Here is a 14,519-nt window from a genome sequence, read left to right as displayed (position 1 = left end):
TCCAGTATGTGTGAGTGATGGCGATCGTCAGCTAACTTATACTCTTCCATACGTCACATCAGAACATCTCAGTGAACCATTCCAACAGTGAGATGTGCGTCTGCAAACATAATTTTCATTGGTTTCTCGTGAGCAAGGTCAGAGAGCAAATGGTCCAGCCAAATGAAAGACTGTTAGCATTAATCAGGGTGATTAATGGTGCACGTAGGTGACTGGTTCCAAGCGATTGGTGGGCATTTCATGGTGATCCATGCAGTCCTGGTTGACGCAAGGCATTTCACGGTACATTGCCCCAAGTAACGGGGATTAGGTTTATCTAGAAAAAGGATCTGTCTCTCAACTTTTGTTTTAAGAGTTGAGGCAGGGAGTTTACACACATATGTGCACAATATACATACATTTAAAAAATGTATGCAAGCATACACACTGTACATAGAGTACATGCATCCATATTTTGTACATGCATACTATAATTTTTCATACATGCAGGTATTATACAATGTATGTAATGCATTTTTCATGCTCGAGAGAGTCGAGAGTCGAGACCCATGTCATCTTCTGTGTCTCTTACACAGAATCCACTCATTTCAGCGTCAACGTCTCATCCTCTTCCTCCCTGGCTGTCATGGCTTTACCCTTACTTGGCCTCGTCTTCTTTCGGGGAGGTATCATCAGAGACATATTCGCAGATGACAGAATCCAGTTGACATACCCTGTGACGCAAAGAGGGAACACAAGAGGGTATATAACCCCGGTATTCTCTTCTGCTCGTGATGAGTTATGAACCCAACCCCCCACACCCCCCACCCCCACCCCTTCTTGTCTCTAAACGTGTCTAACAGCGATACAGCGCTAACACGCTTTGTTCTACCACTGCTGAACAACCACCCCGCTTACCCCCAACCACCTCATGCATGCCCCTCCTTCCCAACCTCCTCCTACCACAGCCCAACAATATCCCCCCTACACGACTACCCCCCATCCTTCCCTTCCCTTCTAAGCCTGAGTAAACCTGCAGAGGCCCCCCCAGGGACGCTCGGGTTACCGGCGTCGAATCCTGCAGCATTAGCAGGCCACAGTGAAATAACAGCCTGCCATCTGGAACTCATGCTAAAGCCAGCCATTGCCTCGCGCTGTTCAATCACACTGACCTCAATTAAGTGATATTTGTTCAGTGTTTCTATACACTTCTTCCCCTTCGCATTGCGCGTACCTACAGGCCTCCCAAGCGTCTCGGGAGATCTTTTAACGCAAGACTAAATGCGAAGGCCGGGCTCCTCTCATCTGCTCTGCGCTGCTGAGCCTCGAGTTTGTCTTAACAGGGCCCTCTGTTCCAATGTGCAGTTTACTGTTAAACTTGAAGTAATTCTACCACATGAGAGGTTTGGAAGAGGTGCGTGCGTGCATGCGTGCGTGCGTGTGTGCGTGCGGATAAAGCGTAGCTTTGTGCTGCGTAGAGCCTGTGTGGTATGCCAGTGGCTTTCCTTGACCTGACTTTCAGAGCAGACAATGAATACACTCGATATAAATTAGAGGGCTTTTCCCTTTCTGTCCTCGGTCCATCGCTCCTTCAGTTTTAACTTTTCACCTTCGCCACCGCCAACCAATTTGTTGTGAGTGAAGGGTCACATTTTCAAATCGATCTTTGATGTGTAGATTTATGGTAGTATATGAGATAAAAGATAATCGATGCTGAGGCTAAGCAGGTCATTATGCTATATCCGATATGAGCCTACAACAACAACAACAACAACACAGAAAGCATCAACATTCCCTGTATACGGATCAGAAAGAATGCCTCGTATCTGTTAATCTAGGGAGCTCTCTGTGATTTTGACCAGATGAATATACTAAGCTCTTCATTTCTGACTTCCAACATGCCTCTCGTTCAAAATATGAACGCGATGGATTATTCAGTGATTTTATCGTAACGATAGCGAGGTAAGCAAGCACAAGTATTTCTCCCGTTTTTTGTCTGGAACGGAAGGGGGGAGGGGGGGGGGGGGGGGCTTACAGCGTAAAAGCGGACATATCTGTGCAGCACCCCAAGCTGATATTTTGAAAGAAATCTGATTGTGTTAAACAGAGCCTATACCACCATTTTCATGCGCTGGGGTGAAGAAAATCATAATAACAGAGAGAATTTCTTGATATAGCTCCATATAATTTCACTCTGCGATTGGTGACAGGTTCAAGTTATCTCCACTTCACACACAAAACACTCGAGGGTGTTTTGTGATTGTCACTCCATGACTCCAACCACAACTGTTTCAATCCTTCCAATCAGCCAGACACAGACCTGCAGCGCTGTAATCGAAAACAAAACCTCCGCTCAGCAGATTCATTTGAAATTACAGGGTGGTTGCTGTAGCTACAGGGTGAAACTCTATGGTTCCTTTTGTAAACTCAGGATTTCACTATGCATGCCAATCACAGTCCATTAGTGTGACCGTTTTAGCCTTGGGGATAATTTATTTCTCACACTCAATTCAAGAAACAGTGAAAGCTTTCACAATGCTAGCTACTTTCAAGTAAAACAGGTAGTAAAACAAGATGTAGGACATTATTCCAGATGTACAGAAAAATAAATACATAAAAAATAGTAATGTGTGATTGTTATGAAACAAAGGGAAATTGTCCTTAGTCAGCGCCTTTCTTTCAACTAATTACGTCAGATGTATTCATCTTACTTTCAGGTGAAAACCTTTTATGTCTAAATCATTCCTTTTTTATTGTTTTAAAAAAACATTAAAATAGTGAAAATAGCCAGTCTACATTGTGAGCTTACTGCAGATGTGCTATTTGCACTACTTTTGTGTGATGAAGTATCAATTTACAAACAAAAGCACACACATTTTAAATGGAGACACAAGGTTTCTGCACGACAACAACAATATACAATGAATACCTGAGGAATTCTGAAAGGCTAATTAACTCCGTTTATCTCTTTCTTTCACACTCCTCCCCCAATTTTGATACATCATTTCCTCGTCTGCGGGAAGGGATTTTGTGGGCTCAACGTGGAATTAAGACAGAGAACGCTAAATCTGGACTAAATGAAAGCGGACAGAGGATTCTCAGACCTCACTGTGTGCAACATAACAATCACGCTAATTAAGTCATTATAGTAATCAACTGTATTCTCAAAGCACATTTTATGCTAGAAAGCATAAGTAACAATGGGACAGCTATAGCGGTAAGGACGAGACATCTTAAAGTAATGTAATGACTTAACCCTTGGACTGCCAGTCCCAATTTTTTTGTTTGGGTAACAAATTGGCATATTTTTAATTCATCGTTTTAACATACAAGAAAGATCTGGTGGCTTGAAAAGATGTTTTTTAACATTTTTTTCATTGATAGTGTATTCTCTCGATTCGCCACCAGATGGCGGGAAAGCACCATTACGCTGATTTTGGCCAAAATAGACGAATCTTCCTAAATCACTTCCGGTTCAACGATCAACAACATCCTGTAGTATTTTGACCCTAGTCAATAGCTTGGCTGGTCCGGATTGCTAAGCTAATGCTATATTTTTCATAACTAAGTCAAATTAACCTCAAATCAACCCCAAAAGATCACAAAATATCACATTTTTTACAGCGACGCACATAGAGACGGCGCGCGTGCACGATAGCGCACGATCACGCGGATTTCGGCCGTTTTTTGGTAAATTACATCCAAAAATATTAATATTAGCGAAAAAATAGAAACTTTTGCTCTTTTGACCCCCCGATAACTGTCATTCCGTTTATTCCGTTAACGGGAGGTTTAGATTTTTAGATTAATTCCGTTTTTTCCGTTAATTGTAGGCCAAGGGTTAAAGGGGAACTATACTGTGTAGATTGCTGGACCTTTATTGAGGCCATAAGAGAAATTCTAACTGACACAGAACATATACATAAAGAAAGAAAAAAGATACAACTTATGATTAAAAAAAAAGTAAAATTTGAGCAAAAAGTAGAAGCATTGGAATAGCGCACCAAATAAGAACAGGGGATGTAGGATCTTGCTTGGCCCTCCGTACATGGACCGCCCAGGATATGTAATTTGTATAACATGGCTGTCAGGCAGAACCCTTGTATTTTTGTATTACTTTGCCGTACAAGGTGTCATGCAAATAGCAATGAAAAATCACACCTGTGTGAAGTGAGTGGTGCAACTCCGTGTGGGGGTCCTCGGGGGGTCCGCGGAAGTTCCAGACCCTGTGTGATGAAGTGGTTGCACCACTCAAAAAAGCTGATCTACAAGCTCACAATGTGCCGCATCGTTAGCATTGTGAGCTTGTAGATCTGCTTTCTTTGCCATTTTGGTAGGGAAAGCGGTTTAGTCAGTGGGTTTTACAGATATTCAACCAATGAAAGGTAGGCTACTAACAAGAGCCTGTGATTAAATAATAACTACACTGAATCCATTTGAACACAGATCATTTTTTACATTTCCTAATGGGAAAAAAAAGTAACTGTTTGGACACAAGGTTTCCACCCGACATCGACAATGAGCTACCGTATTCAACTAGCAGTGGGCACTTTGACGTAATGGCCGGGAGTTGCCCGAGAACATGATGGGATATTAAAGGTGATAAATGTAGGATTTTCACATTAGTATAAAAATCTTTACCCAAATAGCATTGTAAAATTATTATAAATAAATCAAACCATTGCAGAAAGAAATGTAGAAAATGTGTGGTTTTTATGCGCTGCTTTCAGTCAAGGCCTCCTAGTCAGTCTTCAAAAGCTATTGAAGGCTTTCCGTCATCTGAAAATGTGAGGATAAGAGTGGAAGTATGACTCCCCAAACAATACACAGCCCAGGGTAACCACAGCCCTAGGCTGACTAATGATTGGCGGTCTAGTTTGTCCATGTAGCCTCTTGGTTTGGTACCAAAGCGCTCGAGGTGAGATGGGAATACAGTGATGATATCATTGTTGGCACACCTTGACACTAACGAAACCCTACCATTTATCTTCTAAACCCCCCAAATGCGCGCGCACGCGCACACACACACACACACACACACACACACACACACACACACACACACACACACACACGACTGTCTGTCTATCATTCCTTCCTGGTACACACAATATCACTGACGACATTCTTCATGCTGAGGAAGGCTTTGATACTGAAATGCTATTAGTTAAAAACATTGATGATAGATACTCTACATGCTGGACTGATATCACATTGATGATAGATACTCTACATGCTGGACTGATATCACATTGATGATAGATACTCTACATCTCTCTCTACGTCGTCCTCAGACGAGCCCTCCATCGGCGTCTCCAGTCATCTCGGTTCTCCATACATCTGGCCAGCTCCTTTGTGCTTTCCGCACCAGTATCTTTCCTTAGTACGTCCACGTAGGTAGGTGTGGGACGTCCTCTCGATCGATGCCCGTGTGTTGGTTCCCACAGTACAAGCTTTTTGGCCGGGAGTTCTTGATGTCGGTGGCAGTGGCCAGCTAGTCTCATCCTCCTTACTGCTATCTTCTCTGTTACACTTGGTAATGCCCCGTACAGAAGCTTGTTGGTGATGTGCTCATCCTGGTTGATGTTAAGTACCACACGCAACATTCTGGTGTAGCACCCGTCCAGGGATTTCTGTAGGGCTTGTTTAAGTGTCCAGCATTCACAGCCATAGAGGAGGACGGACTCCACGGTAGCAGAGAAGAAACTGATCTTGATGTGTCGGGGGAGGTTGGATTTCCACACACTGGTCATACCGTTAAGAGCTCGCCAGGCAAGTGCCTTCCTCACTTTAAGGTCCTTCTCTGTGGAGTCGACCCATGCGCCCAGGTATTTGAAGTCACTGACCTCCTTTAGGACAATACCCTCTATTGTCGTTAGGGGCAGATGTTCCTGGGGGATGTTATAGAGTATGACCTCAGTCTTCTTTGCATTTAGACTGAGGCCAACTTTGGCGCACTCCAACTCCACACAGGTCAGGAGAGCCTGTGCCTGCCTTACGTTGTCCGATAGCAGGCAGATGTCATCGGCGTAGTCCAGGTCTGTGAGGGTTTCTGCAGGGTGTCTCGTAGACCTTCTGGGTGAGATAGTGAAGCCGAGCTCTGGCTCCCTTCCATTAATAGCTTGTCTCAGGGCATAGTCCAACACTATTATAAAAAGGAAGGGGGCTAGGGTGTCTCCTTGCAGCACTCCGGTTTGGATGCTGAATTCCTCGCTGTTACCATCCGGCGTTGTCACTCGGGCTCTCGTTCCTGTGTACATGGTGTCAATGGCTCGGAGCAGGTTCGGAGGAACATTGTAGGCCTTGAGTATTCTCACCATCATTCCTCTATGGATTGAGTCAAAGGCCTTCTTGAAGTCAATGAAGCATAGCACTGCTGCTAGGTTGTTCCTCTTGACCTCTTCAATGATCCTCCGTAACGCAAGGATCTGGGCTAAGGTTGTTCTCCCCTCTCGGAATCCGTTTTGGTTTTCCCTGAGGTGGGGGTCGATTGCGCTCCTAATCCTGTTCAGTATCATGCGATTGAACATTTTTGCTATGATACAGGTCATGCTGGACTGATATCACATTGATGATAGATACTCTACATGCTGGACTGATATCACATTGATGATAGATACTGTACATGTTGGACTGACACAGACACAGTGGATGAAATGTGAATATTTGCTGTGGGTTCTCACAACTGTGTTATTCATGTTTGCGTGGTATGAGATGAGAATTAAGGCTTATTTTGCAAATCCTTAGCTTTCATGTAGAAATAGTCAGGAAAGTTAAGTGAGTTTAAGGGCCTTGTTATCTTTGGTACCCTCCCAAGAGGGGCCAAGAGACCCCAGGTTGGGACCCCCCGGTGTCTTATTCGATCACTCACAGCAAAAGGAGAGAGTGACTTGGTGTGCACCAAATGAAATTAGATATTGTTTAAGCCGTAACTGGCCTGGCTCAGTGTCTGTATTTCCCCTCTGTGCTGAGCAAGCACTGCTTAAAAAACTGGTCCTGCGTGGCACACCGTCATCATATCACACAGCCAGATGGGTGCCAGAGATGCTGAGAAGATAACGGCTCTGCAGGCCTGGCATTTTGAACCCTTCCACTAAAAAGCATCCGCTATCAGCAGTGACAATCGGCGAAGGAGTACAGTATGTGCTTAATGGTCACAAAGACAGAGGAATACCAGAGGAATCCACAAACCAGAGAGTGAGATAGAGAGAGCACTGCACCTTTCCTCCCCCTGTGCAGGTGGCTTCTAAGCACGCTGTCATTTCATAATCCCATTTTGTGGGTATAGTGACTTCCATCTGCAGCACATGGTCGTGAGTGGTATTAATAATGGAACACTGTAGCTCCGACTCCGAGGTCACATGTCCAACCACGAGTCAAAATAGAACTAGCCTCTCAGCACGTACGTTAATGATTAAAGATTCTGGCTAGTGCAGATATACAGCATTGTGTATGTACGTGTATATATTAATGTCAGTGAGAGGGGACAGCGCAGCTCGCTTTACAGTAATCTTATGCTGAAATCCTACGACTGCATGCATGGGGCTGAATATGTTTCACTATAAACCCCCACAATGCTTTAGTTCCGGAGTTTGATCTGTCTGAACTCTGGTTCTGCATTGCGACTCTGTTAGAGGAGGAGGTGTTAAACCCTCTCCTCCTTGTGCTGTCATCGGGTGTGATGATATCTTCATAAATGGGTCATAAAGGAAGTACTGCCGCCCGCTACCATAATCCATAGGTGTTGCACAGTGCTCGCACACAGTCAGCGTTTTATCCACTACTTTTTGTCATAGTCACAGGTAACGGCATGAAAAAGCCCAATTTCTTCGCTGAACTAAAGCTCAAAACTCATCGCATTGCTCATGGATGTGGACTTTCTGTGCTGCATATTTTGCAGTGCAATGTTTTTTCATCTACTGTAGATCACACTCGCACACCAATTTGGCAGCACACCAAAACGTTTCCCACACACACTCCATTGGAAAATGGTTGTAGTAAGTATTTTAATAGCCTATTTTGGAATAAAATGTTTTTGAGTAGGCAATTATAGTAGAGATGCTCACTCCAAATGTCTCTTATCGGTGATCAGCAATTTACTCTATCTGTGATCGGCAATTTTCCCTATCTAGATAAACCGATCTTTTCTATCATTTAAGTGATATAAAGGTCAATCAAATGGCCTGAATATAAGACCAATTTTTCCAATCGGGGACTAGACAATTTGACATTCAATGATATTTTTCCACAAATGAGTCTTGACAAATGGGGGGCCGTCTTATAATCAGAGTCGTCTTATATTCGGGACAATACGGTAATATAATTTTACATCTTTGTGACGGGCCTAGACATTCTCCCCTTTCTTTTCCACACACAGAAGCAGTGTTGACGTTTAGGTTTTGGAATTCTGCCCTTTAATACGCACAAGATCGGTAATGGTATCGGTAAAAAACCTGTTAACCCATTTTGACCTGAGATCAGATTCTAAAAATGTCTTCTACATCCTGACAGTTTTCTGAAAAAGCTATGTTTCTTTGATTTTTCAAAAATATCAAAATGGATTAATTATAACCAGTAAGATGCCCTGAGGGCGTGCACGCATCCGCCTGGGTGACGGCAGACTGCTGGGCAAGCGCTGGCGCTTTGGCATGGGGGGTCAGATCAACATAATTATGGAATGAATTTTGTACTGGCCATTTATGGAGCGTGTCTTGAGTGTACAGGGTTTGATGAGGACAGATCAACATATGGAATGTCTGAACATGAAGAAAGGGTGAGGAAGGATCAACATATGGAATGTCAGAACAGGTCAGCTCCATATATGGAGATCTAAGCGTTTGAGATCAGATGTAGAGTTGGTGGCCGGGTCCATAGATCTAGGTTTCTCCCGTCTTCTCCATGTATGGTTATCCAGGTGATCTTCATTTATGGAGATGACCATTATGGTGGCATGACGTGTCGTGAGGCGTGATGTCACGAGGCGTGACCATATAGAGGTGTGATGTCACGAGGCGTGACCATATAGAGGTGTGATGTCACGAGGCGTGACCATATATGGAGGCGTGACATGACACATGGAAATGCAGGTTTTCATAGTAAATGCGACATATGGTAATAATACTAATAAGAATAATCTGTAATATTAGGGATTAGTGATAATCATGTGAACAACATGTTGACTTTCAACTCTCAGTCTCTGATTGCGTTGAAAATCAACATTGTTGTTCACATAATCATCCCTGGTATACACATGTAGTCCCATCCTTCTAACATCAGCAATTCCAGCGAGTGCGTGCGTGCGTGCGTGCGTGCGTGCGTGCGTGCGCATGTGCGTGTGAATAATATCTCCACGGTACATCACACACCCCGGCTCGCCTTGCACATTACCCTTCCCTGCAGCTCCTGCACCCAACAAGAATTCTCCCTCTGAAAGCAGTTTACCCCCAGTATCCATTTGGTTAATAGATCCATTAAGCAGCATGGTGAGAGTGGAGTGTGGCTGCTCTCCGGAGCTGTGGATGACGTGTTAATTTTGGGTAATTTATTACCTCGGGTGTCGCTGGGCAAGAAGCTCCTCCTGACAGATCCTGTCTCACTGGGATGCTCCCTATAGCCGGCCTTCCGTTGGCGTAGCTCTGGTAGCGCCAGGGGTGGAAAGTAACTAGATACATTTATTCAAGTAGGCCTACTGTACCTAAGTAAAACATTTATAAATACACAAATAAAAGCTTGCTTTTACATGTTGATTTTTGGAACCTTTATACTACCCATACTCTACTGCATCTCAGAGGAAGTATTGTACTCCACTGCTTTAGTTAATTGGACTTCATTGCTTTAGTCTAATATTATTACTAGACAATGTGATAAGGTTTTAACAGAAAAATTCACTCCATGCCAGATTCAATTAAACAATATGGCAATAATCATATCTAATTAATTGCCAACTGTCATATTGTGCAGATTTGGAAACTTGAACATTTATGACAATATATTTGTCAAAACATCGGCTATCGGTGGTCACTGGTGGTCTCTGTATCATTACATATCGATCGTGAGGTTGTTGGCAATACCCAGCCCTGATGATCATTATTTAGAATCAACGTATAATCGATATATATCTCATATCGTGGCCTCTGTATCATGATAGATAACTATCGTGAGGTAGCCTCGGTACCCAGGCTTCTTTTATTTCCGCATTCGGCTCAAAAAGAAAAGCCTGGGGAAATGGAGTGGGAGTGAACTACAGTGCAGAGGGTCGTCGCTCCAAATTTGGTGACGTCAGTGTTGTGTATTATTTTCTATCAGGGCGGAGGGGGTGGCGGGGGCGGGCGCTGAGATTGGTGAACCAATATGATCCAACGCCGTGATCGCGGCGGCACCTGCCCCTCTATACCAGAAATCACGGTGGCTGTGCGTGAGGTTTCAGGCAATACCCACGACTAGACAGTAGCGTAGAGCCCTGGCGGACTCCGCTCAACCCACATGGGGTTTACGTGCTCAAATGATAACTACAAAAAAACACTCAAGGCAGAACTTTTACTGTACATGTACATTTACCCCACTGGTTAGCGGTGACTGCAGCTGTGCAGCGCTTCGCCTTCCGCTGATGCAAGTGTGATGTAAAACCCCTTACTGCAAGGAAGGCGACACTGGGGACATAACACAGTAACGCACGCACACACGCACACACACACACACACACACACACACACACACACACACACACACACACACACACACACACACACAGTCTGGCCTTAGAACAGAACGGCAGCCTTTGGGAGGCAGGAGGCTAAAAGCACACCTGTGGAGAGAGAGGTAGAGTGTAATCAGATTCCCTCCCCCCATCAGTGTTATGGGCACTTGCTAGCTTTCATATGGTTTTTATTTATGGAAGTATCCTTTTCTGTCTAGGGCACTGCGCCCTGATTAGATCACAGATGCTGATTGTAGCCCCGAGCTGCGGTGATCAATCCTGATTTACTCAGAGAATTACGTTTATATATAGGAGGATGCAGTGTGCTGACCTGACAGTTGAAAGCCCCCCCCCCCCCCTCCTAAATAAATACAATGAAAATAAAATAAAGAAGAAAGAAAAACTAAAGAAAAGGGAGCTGGGGAAAAAAGACAATGGAGTGTTCTTTCATTGTGTCTGTGTGTTTTTAAAAAGCATTTATAACAGAGGCTCTCCGTAGGGAACAGAAGTGAAGCGGCTCTGAGGACTGATGGTGGATTAGCTTAGAAAGAAATTGCAGCGATTGCATTTGCGAGACTAGGTTATTTATTTATTTATTTTCAGAGACATAAAACTCTTTAATGTTTAGCCAAGGATTGTATAGGACAGGTCAACACACCCATGCATAGCCTAGCCACTCGTCAGCCATTTCATGTCATAATCATCTGAGGGACAGATCAGCATTCTCTCTCTCTCTGTCTGTGTGTGTGTGTGTGTGTGTGTGTGTGTGTGTGTGTGTGTGTGTGTGTGTGTGTGTGTGTGTGTGTGTGTGTGTGTGTGTGTGTGTGTGTGTGTGTGTGTGGGGAAAATCCTCTCTAAGGATCCTTGTCAAAAGGATTCCGCCCTTAAAGACTCTTGTCTCTCCAGTGCTAGATTGTGCTCCACTGGAAAAGGTGCTTAGCAAAATATGTCTTCTGATGCTATGGGGTTTTTATTTTGTGGTTGTGTGTGTGTGCGAGGTAGCTTTGGGAGAAGCAGCACTGTCTGTGGGTGTATTTATGCTGCTGCAGTGGGCAGCCACACCTCGTATCTGTGGAGTGTTTTTCTGCCTGAGCTGTCATCTACAGTAGTTGATGATGAAGCTACGGAGTGATTAGCTCCACCCAGAGGCTGTAGGGATGTGGGAGGTGGGTGCTTGTCAATGTGGGGCTTGCATGCAGAGATGACTCAGTTAGGCACTTAAGTTATAAAGCAAGATTAAAACTATGCAGAAGCCCCTCTGTATTCCTGTGCCTCACGTGTGTTTTTTGCTCATATATTCATGATTGAACCCGCCGTCTGGCTCCGCACCGTGTGGGTCATTGTTATCGTTTGATTCTTCTAATCCTTTAATCACTGAACGATAGCCTCCGTGTTCTAGGGTGAACATTTTGTGAAAATAGTCCACAACTCTTTCATTTAAGTTAATTGCTTCCCGTCAGGCATCTATATCCCATGCGTGTCACGTGATCTGTGGTAGCCAATCGGAGGAAGGAAATTGCGGCGCGATGCTAGGTAATTAAGATAGTGCAAGCACATGTTGGGTGCTTGTTTGCAGCATACATTGAGGCCAGAGCACAGGGCAATGTTGCATGAGGGGTGTGGAGGCGTGTTTGCAGATGGATCCATAAGCGAGCAGCAGTCTTGCGCAGTGCTACGGAAGAGGGATGTGACAGACAGACACCTCTAGAATCTATATATGCCTGATAAATATGTTGTCTCTGTAAGAGAGGGAATAAAGAGCGTTTGCTGAATGCCTCAATTGTAAATTGTAGCAGATTGACAAGATCAAAACGTGTCGCTTTGCACTGCATTCCGAGCTTGTAGATCTGCTAGTTTTGTTGCTTTTGTGTGACATTATGGTATGATCAAGTAGTGCATTCATTTACCAAAAAAAACCCACTAAAAGTTTGGATATGGAGATAACATGTTTGTGCCCGACAGCAGCCATATGTGAATGGAAGAAAATGTTGCGCCTATGCATCCAGAAGCTTTGGACCTGTACCAGGGGTCTTGGTACAGGCTTGTAGTGAGCAGATTGTAATTGGCGTCCAGTGGCACTCCTCTCTGTGTCGTGCCAACTCTTTAAAGGCATGGCATCACTTCAGGCCTGTCTCTTAGGACCAGCAGACTTTAACTCTTTAAAGGCATGGGATCACTTCAGGCCTGTCTCTTAGGACCAGCAGACTTTCTCTTTGAAGGGATGGCAAGAGTGCCTTTGTTCATTAGCCGACAGACGCCTACACTCAGGTTAAGAGGTCAAATGGAGGGATTTCTTTCTGTTATTTCTTGGCTTAGTGAGTTAGTGCACAGACTAGGGCTGGGAAATAGGATTTTTGCAAAACACATTTCTTTATATTACTCGTACACATTTGATCCATACATCACACAAATCGGTATACTCCATTTCTATAGTCATGTGATCAACAAGGACCTGTCCACTTCCCCATATTCCATCCCCATTGGCTAGGATTGCCTTCCAAAGTTTGCAAGATTGGTCCATTTTGAACATAATGCCTCAAATCATGAACGCAGAGTGCAATTTGAGGGAAATATTTCATGCACATTCCCACTATGCTGAGGGAGAATTGGCACTTGAAAATGTATCAGCCTCATGGTGGTGCTATAACTGCCCCATTCGTGATTTTAGTATTTTACCTATAACTGCACCGATCTGTGTACAACTTTGTATTCACACTCACTAGAGGCACCTAGAAAAACCTTTTTGATATTACTCCTTTAGATTTTATCCAACTATCATGCAAATCGGTACACATGATCTCTATAGTCATGTGATCAAGACGGGTCTGTTTGATTTCTCATATTCCATCCTGATTGGCTACGATTCGCTTCCAAAGTTTTCAGGAGTGGCCGTTTTGTACAGTCATGAACACAGCGTCCGATTGCGGTGAAACTGTGAAAGCATATTCCCACTAGGCTGAGGAAGAAATGCCACTTGACATTATGTGTGTGTGTGTGTGTGTGTGTGTGTGTGTGTGTGTGTGTGTGTGTGTGTGTGTGTGTGTGTGTGTGTGTGTGTGTGTGTATATATATATATATATATATATATATATATATATTAACTAAATCAAGTCTGACTTTACCACTTAGCTAACCTTATGATACTTTGTTGTACAATTGGGGCATACAACGGTAGTGAAAATAGCCGCTCAAAATGTCTTGCATTGTTATGTATTGTGAGCTTGTAGATCTGCAGAACATTATAATATAAGGCATACGTTTGAAATAATAGACATATGGCATATGGTCATATAGTATAGACCATATGCCAAAACTCTATCTTAGCAGTATAGAATGAAAAAAAGAATGTCAGAGGATCAAAATACAGTATGATTAAATGCACAGAGAAGAAGGCATCTAGTTAAGTCTTTCTCTTTGCAGATTGGATCCAGACTACATGCATGGATTCAATTTGCATGGTGCATATAGTACTGTACACGCAATAAGGATTTGTTGGAGCAAAGTATGTGCAAATAAATAAGAAGGGGATGTATAGTACTATACCAACCCTTCTTGTCCACCCTGGATAGTTGAAGCTTTGCAAAATTACTTTCAATTCAGGAGTCTTGGATATGTAATGCTTGATGCATACGTCTTAATCTGCCTCTACAAACCAGAGAATATGTGTACAGCGTGTGCACCGTGTGTGCACCATCAAAACGGTCTACCTTTAGTACTCTTCAGAGGTGTTTCCAACCCAGGTGAACAAACACAGCAAACACAACAATCCATCCAATTCATCTCAGTTGTGGAAGACCCAGATTTTCACTAAAGTAAAAGCATTAATAGCACCAATGCCATACCA

The 14,519-nt window shown here is 43.7% G+C and overlaps 1 protein-coding gene across 2 annotated transcripts in view; it reads left to right on the top strand.

Annotated features, from left to right (window-relative positions):
- Positions 1-14,519, top strand: part of tenm4 (teneurin transmembrane protein 4) — a 286,524-nt gene that overhangs the window by 31,167 nt on the left and 240,838 nt on the right. The gene's annotated exons all lie outside the window — the stretch shown is intronic.

The sequence above is a fragment of the Protomyctophum parallelum genome (assembly GCF_964188405.1).
Source record: "Protomyctophum parallelum genome assembly, chromosome: 9".
In the NCBI taxonomy this organism is placed as follows: domain Eukaryota; kingdom Metazoa; phylum Chordata; class Actinopteri; order Myctophiformes; family Myctophidae; genus Protomyctophum; species Protomyctophum parallelum.
This window is presented reverse-complemented; position numbering and strand designations above follow the sequence as displayed.